This window comes from Ovis aries, chromosome 3 (genome assembly GCF_016772045.2).
Source record: "Ovis aries strain OAR_USU_Benz2616 breed Rambouillet chromosome 3, ARS-UI_Ramb_v3.0, whole genome shotgun sequence".
Classification (NCBI taxonomy): Eukaryota; Metazoa; Chordata; class Mammalia; order Artiodactyla; family Bovidae; genus Ovis; species Ovis aries.
Window position 1 is genome coordinate 112,469,699 of NC_056056.1, and position 26,434 is coordinate 112,496,132.

The following is a 26,434-nucleotide window of genomic DNA, read 5'->3' on the forward strand; positions in this document are numbered from 1 at the left end:
CCAGAGTGGTTATGCTAAACTCGATCATTTCACGATCCCTTTGTTTAAACTATTCTAATGGACCTTGAGACAAAAATCAAAGTCCTTAACAAGATCTCTCAAGTCTTGCATGACCTGGCCCTTGCCTACTGAGCCACATCACTGCCACTCTCATTATTTTTTTCTTTTACACACAGTGGACTCTCAGTTCTAGCAAAAGCCAAGTTCCTTGCTGTTCCAGGATATTTAAACAAGATGTTCTGCCAGAAATATTCTTCTTTTCCCTCTCAGCTTAAGTCACCTTCCTTGGCTCCCCTCCCCAGCCAGGTCAGCAAAACCTTCTATCACCCTCTTATTTCCTCCTCTTAGCACTGTCCACAGTGGTGACTACACAGCGAATTGCACAATTAGTAGTTTACAGTCTGTTCCTCATCCTTCCCACACACCCAAAGAGGTCACATGCCATTCTGCTGCTGCTGCTAAGTCGCTTCAGTTGTGTCCGACTCTGTGCGACCCCAGAGACAGCAGCCCACGTGGCTCCCCCGTCCCTGAGATTCTCCAGGCAAGAAGACTGGAGTGGGTTGCCATTTCCTTCTCCAATGCATGAAAGTGAAAAGTGAAAGTGAAGTCGCTCAGTCGTGTCCAACTCTGTGCGACCCCTTATACAGCAGTCCACATGGCTCCGCCGTCCCTGGGATTCTCCAGGCAAGAACGCTGGAGTGGGTTGCTATTTCCTTCTCCAGTGCATGAAAGTGAAAGTGGAGTCGCTCAGTCATGTCCGACTCTGTGCAACCCCATGGACTGCAGCCCACCAGGCTCCTCCGTCCATGGGATTTTCCAGGCAAGAGTACTGGAGTGGGGTGCCATTGCCTTCGCCACACGTCTGTCTAGTTCCCACTAAATTTTCAGTCCCGTGCATAATTAAACTCAAAGTATTGGTCGCTCAGCTGTATCCAACTCTTTGCGACCTCATGGACTGTAGCCTGCCAGGCTCCTCTGTCCATGGGATTCTGCAAGCAAGCATGCTAGAGTGGATTGCCATTCCCTTCTCCAGGGGATCTTCCCCACCCAGGGAGCGAACACGGGTCTCCTACATTACAAGCAGATTCTTTATGGCCTGAGCCACCAGGGAATGACTTACACTCAAATACCTGTTGAATTAAAGGTCTGGTAACATTCAACTATTCTGAAACCTCAAAAGGAAAAGTATCACGAAAAAGGGACCAGAGGCATTCTTTAGTACCCCTTAATAATCACAAATGAGGAAGCTCCATTAAACTCTATCCTTTGGGACTTTACATTAAACAAAATGATGCTTGAAAAGATAGATGCAATCTTCCTGTCGCAAGTTCTTCTGCAGCAAGACATATAGGCACAGTCCTGCTCAGCATCTGCTCCAATGGAGCACGGCACTGACCTCCAAAGGCCACTCAGTGATATATGCTCAGCATGTCTCCCAGTATGATTTCTGCAGAAAAGTTATTTTATGTGTAGACCTACATTAAAGAGTATACTCAGGCTTAGCAGCAGAAGCACTTTCAGTTCAAACTAGGAAATGGGACAAGGTAGCTGACTGGAATTAAACCTAGATACAGATAACCACAAATTATATAATAAATATGAATGTAACTGAGAATTATATTATCATGCAAACAAATGTCATATGGATTCTGATCTCCTTGGAAATGGAAAGACTACCTCGTGCCTGCCATGTATAATTCATTCACCAACTCGGAAGCGCATGCTGAGTCAGCACAGCAACAGCCTAAGTCACAGAGAACAAGCATAACTACTTCAAGATGTAACTAGTTTGGCAGAATTCACATCCAAATAAAGGTTATCTCCATGAGAGTAGTCCTTTTTAGACTATTGCCACTTGCCATCACACAGAACAATTCTAGAACTCCTCTCTTCTAATCACTTTCTCAGCTACCGTATAAACGACACAAGAATAACAGGCTTCATCCTTTTGGTTACTGACTATTTTTAACTAAAAATGGCATTTCTCATTTTGTTCCCTAGTTTTGTGTATGAGACTCAGTTTAGAATGACTTCCCATTTTTTCCAAATATCAAATTCATTCTCAACAGATGTCATCTGCCATCAAAGGATATACGCAAAAGAATGAGGTTGAAAAAAAAAAAGAGGTTGAAGTCACTAAGGAAATGTCTAAAGGATAGTTTCAAAAGTGTTTTCGAAAAACAGTGACATTACTGAAATCAATTCAAAATAACTCTGAACACATCAATCATCTCTTAGACATGTAAGTTTTAATATGGTTATCTAAAAGCTGGTCACACATTGCTACTCCAGGCACAAGTCAGACAGGCCTGATCCCTGACTTCTGGTTTCCCGGAATAACACGATATCATGCAGAAGCACATTTACTATAAAGTACAGATTAAGAAATGCAACAAATTTTTAAGAATAAAATCCAGTGGTCTACTCCAACAACATGGCTTGGAAAGGCAGCACTGTATTCTGAAAAAAACACAGCTATAGAATGAAATAGGCTAAGTTCAACTTTTTGCTTGGCCTTTTGGCAGCTACGTGACTCATCATGTTACTTGACTGAACACAGAGTCGGTACAAAATCAATAATTCTATCTGTAAAATGGGAATAAAATCATCTATTTCAGAGCTATTGTAATGACTATATTTCATAATGCCCCCTAGCATCATCAAGGAATTCTCAAAAGAACCTAAGAGGCTATCTATTCCAACGCTCCATTTTCCTAAGACCCACAGAGTCTAAGTGCTTTGCCAAGGTCACAAAGTTACTTAGCAGGAAAGACAATACTTCTGGCAGGTTTTTTATTTTCCCAGTGCATCTGTTTACTAAATCAGTTGGTGTCTGTAATGCTAGGTTGCAGAAGGCTGTGACACAGGGTCTCAAAGAGGGTTTCTGATAGGGTAATAAACTGAGGCCTCTTAAGGACAGTATTTGGAAATATGTCACTAGCCATCTATTAATAATTTAGCCCAATATATTAAATGTCTCCCTTGGATTTTAAGTCTTTATTTTTAAACTGAGATATTTTAAAAATACAGCTAAAACTACCTCATTCTATGTGAATTTGCTGTTTTCTAAAAGGTTCTTTTCTAAGGAAAATATGGACCTTGTTTTAAATCATGATACTAGAAAAAAGTGAATGTGTTTCTCATTAATTATGGTAACTGGCTATAATAAACCAAAGGACTTGCACCAGTTTCCTTCAAGTAAATTCATATCCATGCTTAAAGGTGGGCGTTCTTCACTAATGATCAAAGTTTGCAATGCAAGACTAAAGTTAATTCAGAATAAGCTCAAGGAATTTTATTACTGATTTTATTATTCAGTCCCCAAAACAATTTCTTCATAATTTGATACAGCTAAGAATGGTTTTCTACCTTGGGCATGAAAGAAAAATGAGTGTCTGAGTGCCTGACTCTGGCCTAGATGTTTCTGGGTTTTGAATTCAAGGTATAAATTACCACAACCAAAGTACTCATCATCTTTAATTTATCATGTAGGGTAACCAAGATACATAATTACACTTCCACATGCCAATTCAAAAAGGATCTATGAGAATTAACATAATTTTTAATACTTCAATTAAAAATGACTATTGAAAAAGACAACATATGTAAATAACTCATACTGAAAGACTTCATAAAAGAAAACTGATCAATATGGTGACAATGAAAAAAATTCTTAAAGAATACAAAAAAACCCCATAATTTTCTGAATTTAATTAAAATCAGTTTGTGTCATAGGCACAAAACTGTATCACTGATTAACTGGAACTTACAAACTTGAAGAGGCTAACTACTACTACTATAAATTAAGTAGAAAGAAAACCAAGTAAGATTCTGCTAGTCAAAACACTAATCATGTTAAGCAATCAAACGCTCAAATGAGTCTGCACACAGGAATTCTTCCTCAGTACTGACAGAGTATTATTTTTAAATTCTTACACACCCTAATCAGAAGTTCTTGACAAAATAAAGATAATAAACCTACAATTCCCCAAACTGAAAAACAAGGTACTATCCATATAATGCTAAAGATTCTATTTTAAAACTTTAGGAACAGTGAGAAGTGCCACCAAAACTATACACATAATAGAAGCAATAAAATATGCCATAATGAGCCAGACAGGAAGGACAGTGATTATAACAAGTATCTAAAAAGGAAAATGTTTAGAATACCCGAAAAAGGTAGACCAGGAGACATAACCATGATCTAATCAAACATCTGGATTCTAAAACCAAGGGTTTCACAGAATATAGAGAAAGTTCACAAAATAATCAGTGAATAAATATCAACTGCATTAGGGAATATTTACGACTTTGATATCCCCCAGAGCAGGCAAATAAAGAAACTACACAAGAGCCGATTTCTTTTCTAAGCTACTTTAAATTTCAAATAAGCATGTACTGTGTAGGTTCCACAGGATCTTACATAATCAGGCCAAATCTAGGCGTTCAAGCCTTCCAAATCACAACCCTTCTGACAGGATTTCAATTTCAAAGTAGTCAGCATTTAAAAAATCTGGATTAAATAAACTTCTGATTGCAAGAGCATTATAACTCCAATCATGAAAAAGACATCTCAGCACTCAAAACCCTAGCTGGAAACAAGGAATGACAAAGTCTCAGGAGAGAAGGACCGAACAAACGTTCAGAGATCTGCAGCAATACCACGGAAGACGGGGAACAGAGACATGTAGATGTATTTGCTCACCATAAAGTGAAAGTGAAGTGAAGTCGCTCAGTCCTGTCCGACTCTTTGCGACCTGTAGACTGTAGCCCACCAAGCTCCTCCGTCCATCGGATTCTCCAGGCAAGAATACCGAGTGGGTTGCCACTTCCTTCTCCAGGGGATCTTCCCAACCCAGGGATCGAACCCAGGTCTCCAACATTGTAGGCAGACACTTTAACCTCTGCACCACCAGGGAAGCCCTTTTTTTGCTCACCATAAACTATAATCAATCAATTTCTCTAAAGCTTTGACAATGGAGACTGGAAAATAAAAACCAGAATAAAGTATACAGAGTTTAAACAACGCTGGGAAGTTTTTCTGAGTATAAAATAAAAGAAGGAGTGAAAATTATGGCATTAGTGAACCACCTAGGCAATCTAAGCTCAACATTTAAAGTACCAAAAATAATTAGGAAGAAGAGAAAGAAAGGTAATAGAGAAAAATATCAGTAACTAAGGAACCAAAGCAGATATCACAGTTAAGGCGGAGAAGTAAATGAAAAAGAGTTAACACCTCATCTGCCTTCACACAGCTGAGAAACAGAAAGTATATAATGAACAATCACAATTGGACAGGACTCACGGGCTTACAGGTGACACACCATTCTCTAGAGAAAAGATGCTGTTTTACACACAATTCTAAATGGTCTCATTCAGCTTTCCAGGGACAAAGTGGAAGTGGCAAAAGAATCGTAATGACATGTCCAGGCTGGGGCAGATGGCAAGAGGAGAGGGAACAGAGAAACGAAGCAGCAAACAAGAACTCAAAAAGCACCCAAATGTCAGGACCAGCCGGCGGAAAGATACAAACATCTCTACACATCAAGCGAAGATATACCAACGTACATCAACACAGTATCATGATCACAGCTTTTATGAATAAACAACATAGAAAGATAGGAAAGGTCTCTAACAAAAGATGATGGACTAAATATAAATTTTCCCTCCAGTTATTCCAGATATCCCATGGACATAGAAACAGTTCATACAGAAAAATAATAATAAGAGCAAAGAAAATAATGGCAGAGATGGGGCACTACCGGGGCCAGGAAACGGGAGTGCATACTACTAGGCATAAGATGGGCTCGAGGATGTACTGTGCAACACAGGGAATACAGCCAATGTTTTGTAATAACTGTAAATCGAGAGGAACCGCTAAATTATAATAAAATTAAAAATAATACACACACCAGAAGTGGAGATGAGTGGTACAGAGAGAAAAGTCAACAAGCTTATGAAAGATGAAAATAGATATGAAATTGCTTGATATAAAAAGCAGAGAAAGCCACAGACTCATTCTATCCTATAAGGGTGATATAAAAGGGCGAGAACCAATATATCTGACAGAATCCCAGAGAAGCATTATTACAAAGTGAATAGTCCAGCAAAGGGTGGGAATAAATAGTGGGGCTAAAAATAGAAGAATTATATATTACCTGACTGACTGTTTAAAGGACAGCTCCATTTCCCAACACTCATCTCCAAGCAGCACCTAAACAACTGGCATTTACTCCCTGGCAAAATGACAGCTGGCCTTTCTCTAAAGAAAGTGAATACCTGTCTAGGGGATGCTGGCACAGATAATTAAGCGCTTCTAACCTGTATATTGTCATCATCGGAGAAGGCAATGGCACCCCACTCCAGTACTCTTGCCTGGAAAATCCCATGGATGGAGGAGCCTCGTAGGCTACAGTCCATGGGGTCGCGAAGAGTCGGACACGACTGAGCGACTTCACTTTCACTTTTCACTTTCATGCACTGGAGAAGGAAACGGCAACCCACTCCAGTGTTCTTGCCTGGAGAATCCCAGGGACAGAGGAGCCTGGTGAGCTGCCGTCTATGGGTCGCACAGAGTCGGACACGACTGACACAACTTAGCAGCAGCAGCAACAGAGTACATCATAATTTATATGCAGAGAAATGCTGGGCTGGATGAAGCAGAAGCTGGAATCAAGATTGCTGGGCGAAATATCAATTAACCCAGATATGCAGAAGACACCAACTTTATGCCAGAAGGCAAAGAGGAACTGAAGAGCCTCCTGATGAAGGTGAAAGAGAAGAGTGAAAAGTCTGGCTTAAAATTCAAAATTAAAAATACTAAGATCATGGAATCAGGTCCCATCACTTCATGGCAAATAGATGTGGAAACAATGGAAACAGTGGGAAATTTTATTTTCTTGGGCTCCAAAATCACTGTAGATGACTGGAACCATGAAATTAAAAGACACTCGCTCCTTGGAAGAAAAGCTATGACAAACCTAGATAGTGTACTGAAAAGCAGGTCCATCTAGTCAAAGCTATGGTTTTTCCAGTGGCCATGTATGGATGTGAGAGTTGGACCATAAAGAAGGCTTAGGACCAAAGAATTGATGCTTTTGAACTGTGGTGTTGGAGAAGACTCTCTTGAGAGTCCCTTGGACTCCAAACATATCAAACTAATCAATCCCAAAGGAAATCAATCCTGAGTATTCCTTGGAGGGACTGATGCTGAGATTGAAGCTCCAATATTTTGGCCATCTGATGCAATGAGCCAACTCACTGGAAAAGACCCTGATGCTGGGAAAGATTGACGGCAGGAGGAGAAGGGGACGACAGAGAATGAGATGGTTGGACGGCACCACTGACTCAATGGGCATAAGTGTGAGCAAGCTCCAGGAGATGGTGAAGGACAGGGAAGCCTGGGGTGCTGCAGTCCATGGGGTTGCAAAGAGTCAGACACGACTGAACGACTGAACAACAACCTGGAATTCTGAGGGCCTGGCTCCGCTCCCTCTTAACACAACACTTGCCAATAGATAGGCCCCACTCAATAATGTCCTGTCCACCAAGTGCCGTGCCTAGAATTCCTATTCAAAGGAAAAAACCTAATACTGAAAATAGTCCAAGGAACAGAGTGGGAGGGGAATATCCAGACCAGGAAGCTGGTCCTTCTTTCTGAAACATTATTCACAGTCAACTAAGCATCACCAGGCATATAAGGAAAACTGCTGCTGCTGCTGCTGCTAAGTCACTTCAGTCGTGTCCAACTCCGTGTGACCCCATAGACGGCAGCCCACCAGGCTCCTCCGTCCCTGGGATTCTCCCAGCAAGAACTAAGCAAGAAAAAAAGATTATTAAAACAAACATAAAAGCTGACAGGAGAAGGAAACATTTGAGGAAACACAAAATGTCTTTTAAAAATATGTTACTTGGCATATTCTGAGACTAAAGAGAGCAGTAAAACAAGAAACAAGAAAAAAGAATGGCAGAAAAAGAGAACAAGAAAATTCACAGATTACCCTCTCCTCAAAAAATCAGCCCAAAAAACTAGGGGGAAAAAAGTCACCTGAACACAGAGCTAAGAAAATCACAAAATGTGAAAGCAAAAATAAGAGGAGGGTCAGTCCAAGCAAGAAAACACCTGCCTACTGTGGAACAAACAAGAAAACGAAGAGAAGAAAATATCAAAGGCAGGAGAGGATTTCTGAGAGTTGAGCAATCTGATTCAGATTCAAATACGGGGAACTGAGTGCCTATAGCACTCCTCATTCTGAGTCTGCAGCAAAAAGATGAAATAGAGAATATCCTCAAAGTTTTCAGTCAGAGTAAGAACAAATCACCTTAAAAGGATAGGGAATTAGACGGCATCTGACTTCGAACCAAGTGCTGAAGACAACCAAGCACTGCTTTTCAAAGTTTCAAAGGAAAGTCATTTGCAACCTACAATATTGTACCAGAGTCAGTCAGTTCCGTAGCCCAGTCGTGTCAGACTCTTTGCGACCCCATGGATTGAAGCACGCCAGGCCTCCCTGTCCACCACCAACTCCCAGAGCTTGCTCAAACTTATGTCCATTGAGTCGGTGATGCCATCCAACCATCTCATCCTCTGTCGTCCCCTTCTCCTCTTGCCTTCAATCTTTCCCAGCATCAGGGTCTTTTTCAATGAGTCAGTTCTTCGCATCAGGTGGCCAAAGTATTGAAGCTTCAGCTTCAGCATCGGTCCTTCCAATGAATATTCAGGACTGACTTCCGTTAGGATTGTACCTGAACTATCAGTTAAATATGAAAACAGAATGAAGACATTTTTATACATAGAATGATTCAGAAAATCTGCCTCTCAAACATACTTTTTTGGAAGTTAGTTGAGGATGTACTCCAGAAAAAATATCAAATAAGTTTAGTAGAAAAGGAACATCTATAATAGAATGGACGCCTTTTAAGAGGCCAGTGAAAGGAAGTTCCAAAAAGAGACCTAAAAGGCAACTAGTTCAAAATGAAGCTGAATTACAGGCAAGGACACATAAATAGGGTCACAACACAACAGGCAGTATACTGTAGAGTTGGTGGGAGGAGAGGGTGGAGACTATGATAGAAGAATTCAACACCCAAAAAAGAGGCAATTAAAAACATCAAGAAAATAGGATGTCATGGACACTGGTTTTAATTCAATAGCTAGGTTGTAAACACCTGATAAAGTAAAACCCACAGGACCATAATGGTATCAAGATATTCTTCTTCAAGGGGCCTAAGGGCTGCTTAGAAGAATCTGTAGGAAAGAAGTCATCATCCGAGCATACTGCCTGGCCTAGCAGTACATATTATTTACATAGTCTTAGCATCAAAACTATATACTGGTTTTTGTCATTTAGAGATGGACATCGGCACATGACAGCTGGGGTTGGGAGGATGAGGAAAATGTGTTTACCTAGGCAATAACAACCACAGCTACCAGTCTAGAAAGAAGAGAGAGGAAGAAAGGAAAAGTGGAAAATCCAGACAATGTCTAAGCTGATAAATTAGTGTTAAGTGTAGATTCAAGAGAAACTATTTTATAAAAACAACATAGCTTCCCCTGTTGCATATCCATAAACAAATCTCCCCCCATGAACTCCACCCATCTCCAAAGGGGAGAAAAATCCCTTTAATTAAAGGTAAGGTCCATCTAGTCAAGACTATGGTTTTTCCAGGGGTCATGTATGGATGCGAGAGTTGGGCTGTGAAGAAAGCTGAGCGCCGAAGAATTGATGCTTTGAACTGCGGTGTTGGAGAAGATTCTTGAGAGTCCCTTGGACTGCAAGGAGATCCAACCAGTCCATTCTGAAGGACATCAGCCCTGGGTGTTCTTTGGAAGAAATGATGCTAAAGCTGAAACTCCAGTACTTTGGCCACCTCATGTGAAGAGCTGACTCACTGGAAAAGACTCTGATGCTGGGAGGGATTGGGGGCAGGAGGAGAAGGGGATGACAGAGGATGAGATGGTTGGATGGCATGACCGGCTCGATGGACATTGAGTCTGAGTGAACTCCGGGAGTTGGTGATGGACAGGGAGGCCTGGCGTGCTGCTATCCATGGGGTCACAAGGAGTCGGACACGACTGAGCGATTGAACTGAAGCTTGTTTCAATTTAAAATAATTTCTTTCAGGTTAACTCCAGTTTCTGAGGTAGTGGTTCTCCACTGGGGATTTGCCCCCAGGGGACATCTGGCAATATCTAGCGACACTCTGCCGGTACACTGATGGAGGTTCTACTGGCGTCTAACAGCCAGACGCTATGGATGCTGCTCTACAGTCTACAATGTACAGGACAGCATCATCCCACAGACAGTTATCCAGCCCAGTACGTCCACAAAGCCAAGCTGGAGAAACCCTGTTTCACAGGGACTCTTCAGACTGGTACAGAAAGACGTTTACAGTTTCTGTGTTCCTTATTCTTATGATGCTATCTGGATGCAGAGGAAAGCTTCTGTGGGCACAGGGAATGTCGTAACTGGTCTGAACGTGGACCCATGGACTGTCCTCTGGGTCCTCATCAGCCTTTGAGGTTTGATAGAAGGCGATGGCACCCCACCCCAGTACTCTTGCCTGGAGAATCCCAGGGACGGAGGAGCCTGGTGGGCTGCCGTCTACGAGGTCACACAGAGTCAGACACGACTGAAGCGACTCAGCAGCAGCAGCAGTGAAAATGAGGATGCTGCAACAGCATCCCGTGGGCCTCCTGACTTGGCCCCACCTCAGCTCTTGCTGGTATGGATATTCTTAGGGCCTCAGCTACCTCTTCCAAGCAGCCCGTGCTTAGTGTTAAGGCCACACTAGCTGCTTAACAACAAACCTCAAAATGTCTCGCTACAATTATACAGTTCATCGTGAGTGCTGCTGTTTGGCGCACAGCTTTCTTCCACGTGGTAATCCAGGGGCTTGAGATCTTCCTAATCTCAGGCTCTTTCCTGGGCATCTGGCCCTTGGATTGGAAAAGAGAAGGTAGAGAAAGACAGCTGCTTTTCCCCCACCTCCGTTCAGAAGTGACAACACATAACTTCCATGCATGTTCCCCTGGTGAAAACCAGTCATCTGGTCCCACCGATAGGCAGGGGAGCAGGATGGGGGCAGAGGATGGATGACGAGGAGTGTGTTCTTGGTGAGGCAGCCACTCCCAGTGTTAACTAACCTAAAGCTAGAGCACAAATTCTGGGGAGCACTGAGCTGACCTGGCCACAGCCGCCCTCCCCACAACCTCTAGGATCTAGCTGGTTCTTTCGCTCACAACAGTCCCTACAGGACAGGCGGGCTGGCTCTCACTCTGCTAACTTCTATTTCCTGCACTTGGATTATGTGAGAACTTCCAGATCTCTTTCATACCACGTAAGAAAAACAGGAAACTCCCAGGGTGCATCTCCTGGTCTTGCTCTGCCTGAAGACGGCACTGTCTTCGCCTGCAGCACTCTCATGCCACAGAGGGTCAGGACAAGGCAATAAGCTAGTTACATGGCTGTGGACGTTCTGAATGAAACAGTCTGGCTCCAGAGCCCGTTCTAGTCTACCTCTCTAGATTTCTAAAATATTAGGTAGCAAGAAACTCCTTTCATGATCATTAATGAGTATTTATAAAGCATACACACCTTGCAAAACAGCCCAGGGAACTATTACAAACCCCCCACTATGATGTTTTTCTCTGCTTCTGGATTGTTGATCTTAAATGTTATTATAGTCAAAACAATAGGCAAAATCATACAGTAAGCAAAACTCATCCTCAGAGGTGCCTCACCCTACTCTCCACTTTACAGTGTACCTGTGTTTTCATGTCCAAGGAACACCTCCTTATTCTTTTTAAAAAAAATAAGTATTTATTTATTTGGCTGCTCCAGGTCTCAGTTGTGGCATGTGGGATCTTCAGCTGCAGCATGCGAACTCCCAGCTGGGGCATGTGGGATCCAGTTTCCCGATCAGGGATTGAACCTGGGCCCCCTGCACTGGAAGCAAGGAGTCCCAGCCACTGGATCACAGGGAAGTCCCCTCACCTCATTACTCATACAAATTATAACATATTTTGTACCATGAATGAATAACATACAAAAGTGTTACTTCAGCAGGACTATGTCTCCCCAAACCTATTAGGTTTATGCGAAAGTAACTGCAGTTTTGCACTGTTGAACTCTGCTGTTTGACATTGGAATATGTTCTCAAATAAATGTGGTTATATCATACAATGTTTTAAAGCAAATTTCCCACTTTATGTTTTCTGGCTGATGACTTATTACTTGCTGTTTATATTTATTTTAGACTACAGAAATGATGTTAAACAAAAAGCAAATTCAACCAATTTTTTATTTGAGGTCAAAATGGGTCATAAAGCAGCAGACACAACTCGCAACATCAACAACGTATTTGTCCCAGGAACTGCTAACAGTGCAGTGGTTGTTCAAGAAGTTTTGCGAAAGAGGAGAGAGGCTTGAAGATGAGCATAGCGGCTAGTCATCAGAAGTTGACTACAACCAGTTCCGAGTCATCATCGAAACTGACCCTCTCACAACTACACTGCTGCTGCTGCTAAGTCGCTTCAGTCGTGTCCGACTCTGTGCGACCCCACAGATGGCAGCCCACCAGGCTCCCCCATCCCTGAGATTCTCCAGGCAAGAACACTGGAGTGGGCTGCCATTTCCTTCTCCATAACAACTACACTAGAAATCGCCAAAGAACTCAACATCGACCATCCTAGGGTCATTTGGCATTTGAAGCAAACTAGAAAGGTGAAAGAGCTTGATAAGTGGGTACCTCGTGAGCTGACCAAAAATTTAAAAAAAATCACTTCTAAGTGTCGTCTTCTCTTATTCTATACAACAGCAACACACTATTTCTCGACTGGATTGTGACATGCGAAGAAAAGCGGATTGCATAAAACCGGCAATGGCCAGCTGAGTGGTTGGACTGAGAAGCTCCAAAGCACTTCCCAAAGTCAAACTTGCACCAAAAAAAAGGTCATGGTTCACTGCTGGCTGGTCTGCTGCCCATCTGATACAGCTTTCTGAATCCCTGCGAAACCACTACATCTGAGAAGCATGCTCAGCAAATCAATGAGATGAATCGAACACTTCAATGCCTGCCGCCCGCATCGGTCAACAGAATGGGCCCAATGCTTCTCCAAGACAAATCCCGACTGCACATTGCACAATCAACGCTTCAAAAGCTGAATGAATTGGGCTACCAAGTTTTGCCTCTTCTACCATATTCACCTGACTTGTCACTAAAAGACATTCTTTGCAGGCAAAATGCTCCCACAACCAGCAGGAGGCAGAAGAAGCTTTCAAAGTGTTCGTTGAATCCCAAAGCATGGATTTTTATGCTACAGGAATCAGCAAATTTATTTCTCATTGGCAAAAATGTGTTGATTGTAATCATTCCTATTTTGATTAAAAAAGATGTGTTTGAGCCTAATAATAATAATTTAAAATTCACGGTCAGAAATCAGTGACTTTTGTATCAATCAAATACCATACCCTCACCTCATCAAAATGCACATACACATATTTCATAATTTTCACTGGAGTATGAGCCTTCTTTTAAAAAGCTAAGTAATCTGATAAACTCAGTTCAGTTCAGTCAGTTCAGTCGCTCAGTCATGTCCAACTCTTTGCGACCCCATGGACTGCAGCATGCCAGGCTTCCCTGTCCATCACCAACTCCTGGAGCCAGCTCAAACTCATGTCCATCGAGTCAGTGATGCCATCCAACCATCTCATCCTTTGTCATCCCCTTCTCCTCCCACCTTCAATCTTTCCCTGCATCAGGGTCTTTCCCAATAAGTCAGTTCTTCGCATCAGGTGGCCAGAGTATTGAGAGCTTCAGCTTCAGCATCAGTCCTTCCAATGAATATTCAGGACTGATTTCCTTTAGGACTGACTGGTTTGATCTCCTTGCAGTACAAGCGACTCTCAAGAGTCTTCTCACAACAACACAGTTCAAAAGCATCAAGTCTTCACCACTCAGCTTTCGTTACAGTCCAACTCTCACATCAATACATGACGACTGGAAAAAGCATAGCTTTGACAAGATAACCTTTGTCAGTAATGTCTCTGCTTTTTAATATGCTGTCTAGGTTGATCGTAGCTTTTCTTCCAAGGAGCAAGCATCTTTTAGCTTCATGGGTGCAGTCACCATCTGCAGTGATTTTGGAGCCCCCCAAAATAAAGTCTGTGTCTACTTCCACTGTTTCCCCATCTATTTGCCATGAAGTGATGGGACTGGATGCCATGATCTTAGTTTTCTAAACGTTGAGTTTTAAGCCAGCTTTTCACTCTCCTCTTTCACTTTCAACAGGAGGTTCTTCAGTTCCTCTTCACTTTCTGCCATACGGGTAGTGTCATCTGCATATCTGAGGTTATTGATATTTCTCCTGGCAATCTTGATTCCAGCTTGTGCTTCTTTCAGCCCAGAGTTTCTCATGATGTACTCTGCGTATTAGTTAAATAAGCAGGGTGACAATATACAGCATTGATGTACTCCTTTCCCAATTTGGAACCAGTCTGTTATTCCATGTCCGGTTCTAACCGTTGCTTCTTGTCCTGCATACAGATTTCTCAGAAGGCATGTCAGGTGGTCTGGTATTCCTGTATCTTAAGAATTTTCCACAGTTTGATGTGATCCACACAGTCAAAGGCTTTGGCATAGTGAATAAGGCAGAAGTAGATGTTTTTCTGGTACTCTCTTTGCTTTTTCAATGATCCAACAAATGTTGGCAATTTGATCTCTGGTTCCTCTGCCTTTTCTAAATCCAGCTTCAACATCTGAAAGTTCTCAGTTCATGTATTGCTGAAGCCTGGCCAGGAGAATTTTGAGCATTACTTTACTAGCATGTGAGATGAGTGCAACTGTGCAGTAGTTTGAGCATTCTTTGGCATTGCCTTTCTTTGGGATTGGAATGAAAACTGACCTTTTCCAGTCCTGTGGCCACTGCTGAGTTTTCCAAATTTGCTGGCATATTGAGTGCAGCACTTTCACAGCATCATCTTTTAGGATCTGAAACATCTCAGCTGGAATTCCATCACCTCCGCTAGCTTTGTTTGTAGTGATGCTTCCTAAGGCCCACTTGAATTTAGACTCCAGGATGTCTGGCTCTGGTGAGTGATCACACCATTGTGGTCATCTGGGTCGTGAAGACCTATTTTGCGTAGTTCTTCTGTGTATTCTTGCCACCGTTTCTTGGTATCTCCTGCTTCTGTTAGGTCCATACTGTCCCTGTCCTTTATTGTGCCCACCTTTGCATGAAATGTTCCCTTGGCATCTCTCAGTTTCTTGGAGATCTCTAGTCTTTCCCACTCTGTTGTTTCTCCTGCTAATAGTGGCATCTGGCAGCCAAAAAAGTTATTTTAACAGTGGAGATTTCAAAAGGATAGATTTTAATTATATAGATAGATTTGTATGATTAAATATCACTCATAAAAACCTTAAATATCACTCAAAATAACCCACTCACCAATTCTGTGCATTCGTTTTACTCATTAAAAAAAGGATGAATTTTTAAAATTGTAACAGATCACCTTAAAATACAATTCCAGTTTACAGTGCAATTTCCAAATGAGAAAATGGCAACTGAATGAACAATAATGAATTATTTGCTTTACTCCACATAAAATAAAGGATGTCATTCAAATACACATGAAATGAAGCAAATCGAGGTGATCTTATTACAGACTGTATTTTCATCAAATCACGAAGTCAAAATAGACTGAGAAAGATCCTGAAGGTCAAGACCTGACACCAGGGGCAATTGCCAATAAACTACACAAGGCAGTATAATGTGATGGCTAAAAGGTCAGGTTCTGATGTGAAAGGTCAGGTTCTGATGTGAAAGGTCAGGTTAAACCTTGAATTCAAACCCTTTTGGCAAGTTCCACCACCTGCTACTTACCCTCCCTGTGACTCAGGGTTAGTTCAAATCCTGGCTCTCCAGCCTACCACTTAATCTCTCAGTGCGTGAGGTTTAAAAAGGGACAAGAAAATAGCCTGATTTGGGGGGAGGGGATCACAGTCAAGTGCGTATGCAAGTACCGGATACACAGTTAGTACTCACATTAGTTACTGTTGTTATGATGACCAACCACTGCTACTAAGACACCTTCAGGAGCTATCGATCTCCCTCTGAATCTATCATGTTTTTAACAACCCTGAATCTAAAAGTTTCCTTTTTATTTGAAAAGTCTTCAAGTTCAAAAACTGTTTCCTCTTTTTTGATTTTTCCCCAGTCCTTTGTGAGTATGGAAGATGGTAGGTAACTGGCTTATTGTTTGAAGATTCAAGACTCTTTTTGGTCTTTTCATAATACAATTTCCTTTCAAATATTATACAAAGGACAGCCTACTTTATGAATTTAAACACTGAAAAGAGTTCACAAAGTATAATGGAATTTTGAGATTCATGACAGAATGCACAGCTACTAGAGCAAAAAGCTTAGAAAAGAAATGATGCAGGAGTCTGTAAGACTGCTCACAAAATACCGAATTCTAACCTAAGACACAGCAGAGAGAGGCTCTTCATGGTTCACAGTCACTCAGACCACTGAAAACATACAGATGATTTTTTCAGTAATTTTTTTTGTAATAGCAGGAAAATGTACTTTTTTGTTTGTTTGTTCACAACAGTGAACAGACAGATTGCATGACAGGCAAGCACAATTTCTTCAAAAACAAATTCTGTAAAGAAACCCTAAAGGCTCAGTAACACATATCCCTTAAAGCTTTACAAATTTAAGATATCTAACATTCCCTGTGGTTTGTAACATTAAGAAGTAATACAATTAAGCCTCATTTCCATCAGAAAACTTTGTGCTTGACTGAAAGAAAATTAAGTATCTAGAATTCAGATACTGGTAAACTTTAAGGTAACACAATGGGTCAATGCAAAGATAAGTAGATATCAGAGTCTGTGATAAATACATCAGAACATTTTTTAAAGCTCTAATGACAAAGAAATGTTTTAAGTACTGTAACGTTTGATTTCTCCTACCTGTTAGTACTGAAATAGGCTCTTTGGGGGGGGGGGCCTGGGTGTGTGTCAGGAGAATGGATACATGTGTCTGTATAGCTGAGTCCCTTTGCCGTTCACCTGAACCTACAGCAACACTGTTCGCCAATTAAAACCCAATACAAAAGTTTCCAGTTTGGGGGTGGGGAGGGGAAATATTGAAACAGGCACTCTGACATACATTTTGTAATCTCAGTTCCCCAACAACCATGTGAATAAGGATTATTCTCCTCCTTTTACAAATGAGAAAGCTAACGCCCAGTGGTTTACCTAGCTTTCTTATATAAAGTGAAAGTCGCTCAGTAGTGTCTGATTCTTTGCAACCCCACGGACTATACAGTACGTGGAATTCTCCAAAGCAGAATACTGGAGTGGGTAGCTTTTCCCTTCTCCAGGGGATCTTCCCAACCCAGGGATCGAACCCAGGTCTCCTGCATTGTGGGCAGATTCTTGACCAGCTGAGCCACAAGGGAAGCCCAAGAATATGGGAGTGGGTAGCCTATCCCTTCTCCAGAGGAACTTCCAGACCCAGGAATTGAACCCTGGTCTCCTGCACTGCAGGCAGATTCCTTATCAACTGCGCTATCAAGGAAGCCCCTAATTTCTTGTATAAAATGCAGTCAGAAATCCCATCAAGTTTTCCAACCTCCAGATCAATGCTCCTGCTTTCACTCTACCATTGTCACTTCCAAAACTCAAGTACTCTAAATTTCAGCTCTTATAAAGCGTGTCAACACTTTTTATCAAGGAGAGGTAAACAGTTAGAAGGGAAGAAGAAAAATTCATGTTACCAAAAAAGACTCACTGTTGAAAGTTCCCCAGATGAAATGAGTTGCCTCCCTTCTTCGACACCTACATCATTTTTGTCACCTCCTTCCTTGTATCTAATCTGGATTATATTATCACACACTCCTCTTTGTTTTCTAGTCATATATCTGGAACCACTGGAGAAGGCAATGGCAACCCACTCCAGTCCTCTTGCCTGGAAAATCCTGTGGACGGAGGAGCCTGGTAGGCTTCAGTCCATGGGGTCTCAAAGAGTCAGACACGACTGAGCGACTTCACTTTTGCTTTTCACTTTCATGCATTGGAGAAGGAAATGGCAACCCACTCCAGTGTTCTTGCCTGGAGAATCCCAGGGACAGCGGAGCCAGGTGGGCTGCTGTCTCTGGGGTCACACAGAGTTGGACACGACTGATGCAACTTAGCAGCAGCAGCAGCAGCATCTGGAACCACATTTTTTCATTCAATAACTCTTAAGCATTTGGAACTTCAATGGTTCTTGCTATCATGGAGAGTTTACATTGTTTCCAGCTTTAACAACAAAAATTAACAAAGGGTAGAAGAGTATGATGTTTCAGGACAAGAACTCTTTCCTACAAGGTCTCTGAAGAAAGCTCTTTCCTTGCAAACTTGGTAACATTCTTCAGGGAGGAAAAATCCTTCTATCAAGTGTTCCAGATGAGACCTTCAATTTCATGCCTTTAAGAGGATATATGAGGGGGTGAGGACCAAGCTGGAAGGAAGGAAAGATCTAAAGTCTTTCAGAGGTTTCCAAAAGAAAATATTGACATGAAATCTTTACACATTAGTCCAGATAGCTCTTTCTGTGTTCCAACCACAAGGAAACTCTACTTCAATTTTCCTGCACACAGCCACCTTCACTAATGAAGTACTCAGAGACTTAATTCAAGTTGCATTTATGTATTATTTGTAGGTCATATGCATAAGATAGGACCTTTTTAATTCCTCAATGCTCCAAGATCATTGCAATAAAAGTTTTCATCTTTGAATATTATGATGTAAATATTAAAATACAATACTTCAAGTATTATTAGGATAAAGATTTTCCAAAATAATATTAGAAAACTCTAAGTATCATTTCTTTATTTTGTCATTTCATGCTTCAATTCAAATAATCTGCTCTTGAAGGATTATTTATAAACCAAGTTTAAATGTTCTAAGGACACTCATTAGAGAAATTATGCAATTAATTCCTTAAAAAAAAGATGTTTTTATAATGCAAGCTTTGTAAATTCATAACTTTACCACTTTTTTCTTAAAACTAAAGCATAATTCCATTAAACAGAGTTGTATTATTTGTTTCTTAACTATCTTTTATGGCTTTTTCAACTCAAAAGAAACCTCAAATCTAGATATTACCAAATTTATAGGTACCATAAATGCTTTGTAAGAAACATTGCCTCTAAAAGGTCATAATATTCTAACTGGAAAAAAAATCTGTGAAAAACCTTTTCACAGATCACAATTACAACAAATATTATGATTCAATAAAAGAGAAATAAACCATGATCATGTTTAATTAAACCAGCCCTTCTAAGCACCTGTGTACAATGTATTGTAGCTCAAACGGTTCACATGGAATTTGAACACAACTTAAGCTCCATAATTAAAGACCTAAAAAGTAGTTCTTATGTTTCATCTATTCCCTTTTCCATTACTTTGAACAGGCATGTTGCAGTCATTCCACACAGTTACTAATGAAAAAAGAAAAAAAAGGGGGGGGGGGTAACATATTCTAAATTAGCTGTAAGAGAGGACACTCTTCCTTCTCCAACCTGTTTCATAAAGCCAGCATGATCTGAACATTTTCACTGCAAAACAGGTTCAAGCAAGCACAGAAATTCACCCTAGTCTCTCCGCTTGATCAAGTTTAGATAACATTGGACGAGATAGAAGGAGGAAACCTAACAAAGAATTCACAATGTTTGGACTCTTAAGGGAGGCCAGAAAACAAAACAAAACTTTGAAATAATTATTTTTGAAAAGACCTATAGTGGCTCTAAGCTAAGTTTCAGAGAAAGTTAATTTAAAACGAATAACCCTACCATACACAGTGCAATGTAATACTACTTAGAAGTCATTTACATCTTCCAGCATCAGAAAGACAAAAACTTCATTAAATTGTTTAAAGTAAATATGCATATAACATCAGTCGGGTAAATTTCTCCATCTGTTTAAGTAGGTGGCTCATACAGTAAAGCGTCTGTCTACAATGCGGGAGACCGGGGTTCGATCCCTGGGTCGGGAAGATCCCCTGGAGAAGGCAATGGCAACCCACTCCAGTCCTCTTGCCTGGAAAATCCCATGGACAGAGCAGCCTGGTAGGCTACACTCCATGGGGTCGCAAAGAGTCGGACACGACTGAGCGACTTCACTTTCCTTTCCAAGTTAACCTATTGTTTCAGAAAGTATTTAGACAAAATTAAATTAGGTATGTTCCCCAATCGCAGATGTCTCTCATAAAGAGTGTCGAATGACTTTTGTGAATGGAAAATCTGCATATACTGTTGCTTCGGCTGGGCCGGTCTTGTGTGGATGGCTCAATGAACCAAAGGCAGGCTCTTTGTAAAGCTTCTTGGAACCCGATTCCATTCTCCAGAAAGGGATCAGACACAAACACTAAATTTAAAAGTACAGCAAAGGCTTCGCCTTCCTCCTACGCTACAAGAAGGCCACAGGAACTGAGGTTTAGAGGAACAACACCGTGGCGCTCGGCTCTCCCAGGGCGGGCGCGGTCTGCGGTGCGCGCCACAGCCCTCCTCCTGGGCTGTCACAGGAAAACGGGAGCCTCGCCTGAACTGCATCAAGAGACAAAGCGCCACTCTCCCCGGCGCCAGGGCTTCCGGAGAGACCCCTCCGTCCGCCCAAGCAAACTTCGGGCAGGGGCCGACTCTCGGGGCCGACCAAAAGACGGTACCGGCCCCCTGCCCCTGCTGCGGCTTTGTGAGGCTGCAGACGCATTCACCGTGGGCCCCAAAGCACTCCATCCTCTCCAGCCTTTGGAATGTCCCACTCCAAGAGTGGACACAGGGACCAAAGGAAGCCTCCCCGGCGCGGGGTGCCCGCAGTCCCCGCTGGCCCGAGCGCAGAACGCGCGAGGCAGGGGTGCCGCCGCCCGGAGGGTGCGGACAGAGACCCGCGCTACACTCACCGGTGCGGAGCCCCCGGAGAGGCGGGGCGCGGGCGGTCGGTTCCTGTGGGGCCCCGCACGCGTCCAGTCGGACCCCAACTTCTCTCGGCCGCAGTCGCCGGCGGCAGCTGGGGCACGAGCCCAGCCCAAGGGCGCTACCTCGCGGCCGAGAAGGCAGTGCCCGCTCGGCCCGCGAAGAGGGCGGGAACGCCGGCCCTACGGTCTGCCAGCAGGGGCGGGCCCCCACCTCCCTCTGTCTGCGGGCTACCGGCAGCGGCTACCGCGCCGGCGACAGCTATCGCTGCAGCCGCTGGGGCTGCTACCACCGCCGCCCGCCCGGGAACGCGTCGCGGCCTGATGCTGTCATCGGCCGCGCCGCCGCCGCTCTGGGCCTCCGGAGCCGCCGAGCTCCTTCACATTCGAGGACCCGCCCCGGCCCCGCCCCCTGTTGTCGGGCTCGGTCACGCCCCCTTCCCGTCACGTGACGACGCGCGGAGGCGGTGACGAAGCGTCTCCAGCTGAGCGGGCGTCGGCCGCGCTGGAGTAACTGTCAACACCTGGTTCGGGCGGAGTCTTATCGCAGCTGAAAGCGCCTCTGGACATCCTGGGGCGGGCTCGGGAGGCGAACCCGCCCGCCCGCCCCGCGCCTGTTGAGGCGAGGCCTTTGGGACCGGTAGTGCAGGGCCCTGCCTAAACTGAGACTGTCTCGTAGAGCTCCCGGGTAGGACTCAGGGTCCCCCCACCTCCCCAGCCTGGGGCTTGCCCAAAGTTTTAGCCAAGCAAAGGGAAACAGAAAGCATCGTGGTGTCTGCCTTGGAAAGCAGTAACTACTTCTTCCTATTTCTAGTAGCACGTCAGCTGTGGCATTTAATGTACTGTTTTCTTCATTAGAGATTTTTATTTTTGAGGAGAGGATGGTGCATTTCTTTCATGCTGAGATGAAAATAGCTTAGCAAAGTTATTTTGGTTCCTAGTCCTGTTCGGGATCCTTCATGCCAGTTTTACAGTGTGTTAGGTTGGTGACTATTTTAAACAGATACACAGAAATTTGACGATTCGTTCCATTTTTTAAATAAAGCCTAATTCTTGATTTTTTTCAGGTGCATTAATTTTTGGACATAACCTTTTGCCTTCTCTTTTAATCAGAATCCAGGGAACTCGCACCTCAACCCCGTAATGAGAGGAAGAGTAAAGTGTCAGTGACCAAAAGACGGTAACAAAAATAAGGGCTATAGAAAAGCAGAAGGATCATAATCAAATTCTTAACAATGAAGGCACATGAAAAGCTTTCACTAATAAGTAAACTCAGTTTGTAACTCATTTTTCCGTCTAACCCAGAACTAAGTTCTTTTCTTACGTGATTACGTTTTCTTAAGAGGTCAAAAAACATTCTGATCGGCTGAATACTTTGAAATGAATAAGCAGAAGAGTTTGGCCTATATAATCCTTATTACTAAAATATTTCATAGAAACTCTAAAAACATCATGGAATTTAAGACTCACCATTATTTCATGTTACCCAAGAAAGAAAAGAAACTTTGCCAATTAAACTGTGCTATGCCACTGATTTTTTAAAGATGCATCTTAAACTCGGAGATGTTAAAATGTGAAAAACAATGAGTCTTAGAATCTATGAGATATTATAATGAAGTGGTGTTCCAATGAGGAAAAGATTCTATAGGTTCTGTTCTGAAGTCTGAGAGATTGTAGTTGTGGTTCAGATAAATATGAGGGAAGTTTAGTATTCTGTGAATGACACAATTTCATCAAAGCTAGTAATTTTGGAGTTTGTGAGCAGATTGAAGCCTGTCTTCTATTTTCTAGAGCAGGGGTTTTTGAACTGACTCAAAAGTCTATTTTACTTTTTAATGATAGGCTAGAATGGAATCTAAAAAGATCACAGTATATATATAACAAGGGCAAGGATTCTGAAACTTTTGTTTCTGTAGTGGAGGAGGGTGCCTATGACCTGTGTTATGATTTAAGCTGTATTTCTTATTCCGAGTTGCAGTCAGATAGATTTCAAAATCTATGGGCTATCCTGGTTGGCTCAGCAGTAAGAAATCAGCCTGCCAAGCTGGAGACATGGGTTCGATCCCCGGGTTGGGAGGAAGATCCCCTGGAGAAGAAAATGGCGACCCACTCCAGTATTCTTGCCTGGGAAATCCCAAGGACAGAGGAGCCTGGTGAGCTACAGTCCATGGGGTCACAAAGTGTAGGACACAATGACAAAACAACAAGATTTCAAAAAGAATGTTCCCAGAGCATAGATAAGATGCAAAATATACCATCTGGGCTCTTTGGCTTTTCCTTGACTTGGGGAACTAAGACTAAAGATTAGATGTAGGCAATGAATTGCCTTGTCTAGTCCTCTTCTGCCTCAACCCCACTTTCTTACACTGGCTGTTGAAAATAAAGTCATTTATTGAAGAAAAGAACTGTACTGGAATCAAGGAAGCTTAGGTTAATTAGACGTGGCTAGCTAAATTCAGTTCAGTCAGCTGCTCAGTCATGTCCAACTCTGCCAACTGCATGGACTGCAGCATGCCAGGCCTCCCTGTCCATCACCAACTACCGGAGTTCACTCAAACTCATGTCCATTGAGTCAGTGAGGCCATCCGACCATCTCATCCTCTTCTGTCCCCTTTTCCTCCTGCCTTCAGTCTTTCCCAGCATCAGGATCTTTTCAAATGAGTCAGTTCTTCCCATCAGGTGGCCAAAGTGTTGAGGTTTCTGCTTCAACATCAGTCCTTCCAATGATTATTCAGGACTGATTTCCTTTATGATTGACTGGTTGGATCTCCTTGCAGTCCAAGGGACTCTCAAGAGTCTCCTAGAACACCACAGTTCAAAAGCATCAATTCTTCAGCGCTCAGCTCTTTATAGTTCAGCTCTCACATCCATACATGACTACTGGAAAACCATAGCTTTGACTAGCCAGACCTTTGTCAGCAAAGAAATGTCTCTACTTTTTAATATGCTGTCTAGGTTGGTCAAAACTTGTCTTCCAAGGAGCAAGTGTCTTTTAATTTCATGGGTGCAGTCACCATCTGCAGTGATTTTAGAGCCCCCCAAAATAAAGTCTCTCACTGTATCCATTGTTTCCCCATTTATTTGCAATGAAGTGATGGGACCAGATGCCATGATCTTAGTTTTCTGAATGTTGACTTTTAAGCCAACTTTTTCACTCTCCTCTTTCACTTTCATCCAGAGGCTCTTTAGTTCTTCTTTGCTTTCTGCCATAAGGATGGTGTCATCTGCATATCTGAGGTTCTTGATATTTCTCCCAGCAATCTTGGTTCCAGCTTGTCCTTCATCCAGTCCAGCATTTCTTATGCTGTACTCTGCATATAAGTTAAATAAGCAGGTGACAATATACAGCCTTGACATACTCCTTTCCTGATTTGGAACCAGTCTGTTTTTCCATGTCCAGTTCTAACTGTTGCTTCTTGATCTCCATACAGATTTCTCAGGAGGCAGGTCAGGTGTCTGGTATTCCCATCTCTTGAAGAATTCTCCACAGTTTGTTGTGATCCACACAGTCAAATGCTTTGGTATAGTCAATAAAGCAAAAGTAGATGTTTTTCTGGAATTCTCTTGCTTTTTTTGATGATCCAGCAGATGTTGGCAATTTGATCTCTGGTTCCTCTGCCTTTTCTAAAACTGGCTTGAACATCTGGAAGTTCACAGTTTATGTACTGTTGAAGCCTGGCTTGGAGAATTTTGAGCATTACTTTACTAGCATGTGAGAAGAGTGCAATTGCTCAGTAGTTTGAACCTTCTTTAGCATTGCCTTTCTTTGGGATTGGAATGAAAACTGACCTTTTCCAATCCTGTGGCCACTGCTGAGTTTTCCAAATTTGCTGGCATATTGAGTGCAGCACTTTCACAGCATCATCTTTCAGGATTTGAAATAGCTCTACTGGAATTCCATCACCTCCACTAGCTTTGTTCATAGTGATGCTTCCTAAGGCCCACTTGACTTCTCATTCCAGGATGTCTGGCTCTGGTGAGTGATCACACCATCATGATTATCTGGGTCATGAAAATCTTTTTTGCATAGTTCTTCTGTGTATTCTTGCCACCTCTTCTTAATATCTTCTGCTTCTGTTAGGTCCATACCATTTCTGTCCTTTCTCGAGCCCATCTTTGCATGAAATGTTCCCTTGGTATCTCTAATTTTCTTGAAGAGATCTCTGGGTTTTCCCATTCTATTGTTTTCCTCTATTTCTTTGCATTGATCATTGAGGAAGGCTTTCTTACCTCTGATTGCTATTCTTTGGAACTCTGCATTCAAATGGGTTTAGCTTTCCTTTTCTCCTTTGCCTTTCGCTTCTGTTCTTTTCACATTTGTTTGTAAAGCCTCAGACAACCATTTCTTACACTGGCTGTTGAAAATAAAGTCATTTATTGAAAGGGAAAACACTGTACTGGAATCAAGGAAACTTAGGTTAATTAGATATGTGACTAGATAAGTTACTCCCTGCATTTCAAGTTCTGATAAAAGGGAGTTGGACTACATGCTCTTTAAGGAATGATATGCAATCTTTTTTTCCAATGGATGGTATCCACATTTGAAACAAATAGTCATGGTGTACCCATGATTATGCAAATTGTTTTCAAACTAGCTGGAACTCCTCTCTCTCGCACACACACACACCCACGCACTCACCCAGAATGCACGTAAGTGAAAATGATATAATAGGGAAGACAAATGTAAATAGTTAATATATCGCAGAACGGAATTTGGGTCCCCTCCTGGTGCACAGTGCAGCCATCCCTGACACCAAGTTGGGGTGGAGTGCAGGGTCTTCTGCAGGGTGCCCATTATGGGGTCAAGCAAAGAGAAGCAGCAGCTCGTGCCCAAAAGGCCCAAACTCCCTGGTGGGAAGGGCTTTTAAAGGTAAGGTGCGGGTCTCAGGGTGCCTGATCATTTCGTGGACATCCTTCTGATTGATTGGTGGCGAGGAAATGGTGGTACCTGAGAGTCAACATTATAATCTTGCTGGTCCAACCGGTCTGGGTTCTACGTGCTTGGGGTCAGCAGTTGACTTCTTCCGCCTGATGCGAATTTTAGTATCTGCAAGACAGCTCAAGGATATGGCTTGGGATATTATCTATAGCCCTCGAGGAGGAATTAAAGGCCCTTGACTTTGTTTTATGGCTAAACTATTATTTTGTCCTGCTTGACTGGTTTCGTTTGTTTCTGCATTTTCTCACTGCTCTGATTAAATCTGCTCTTCGGAATTTGGAGAAAGCTAAAACGTTGCTATAAATAAGAGTGGGAGAGAGGATTCCAGGGTCTGTCCCTGGAAAGTCTTCTCAGGGTTCTGCTTGATTTCAAGTATATCTTTCATAATCTTCTCTATTTTAACTATTGCTGCTGCTACTGCTAAATCACTTCAGTTGTGTCCGACTCTGTGCGACCCCATAGACGGCAGCCCACCAGGCTCCCCCGTCCCTGGGATTCTCCAGGCAAGAACACTGGAGTGGGTTGCCATTTCC

General features: G+C 42.6%; 1 protein-coding gene across 10 annotated transcripts in view; it reads right to left on the reverse strand.

Moving 5' to 3' along the window:
- OSBPL8 (oxysterol binding protein like 8) overlaps positions 1–21,317 on the reverse strand; it is a 168,604-nt gene extending 147,287 nt beyond the window's left edge. For 9 of the 10 annotated variants that reach the window (XM_042246538.2, XM_042246535.2, XM_042246539.2 and 6 more), the window contains exon 1: positions 20,951–21,317. The gene's annotated coding sequence lies outside the window, so the exon portion shown is untranslated. The remainder of the gene's footprint in view (positions 1–20,950) is intronic. The other variant, XM_042246540.2, reaches the window with a different exon arrangement.
- Between the last annotated feature and the right edge of the window lie 5,117 nt (positions 21,318–26,434).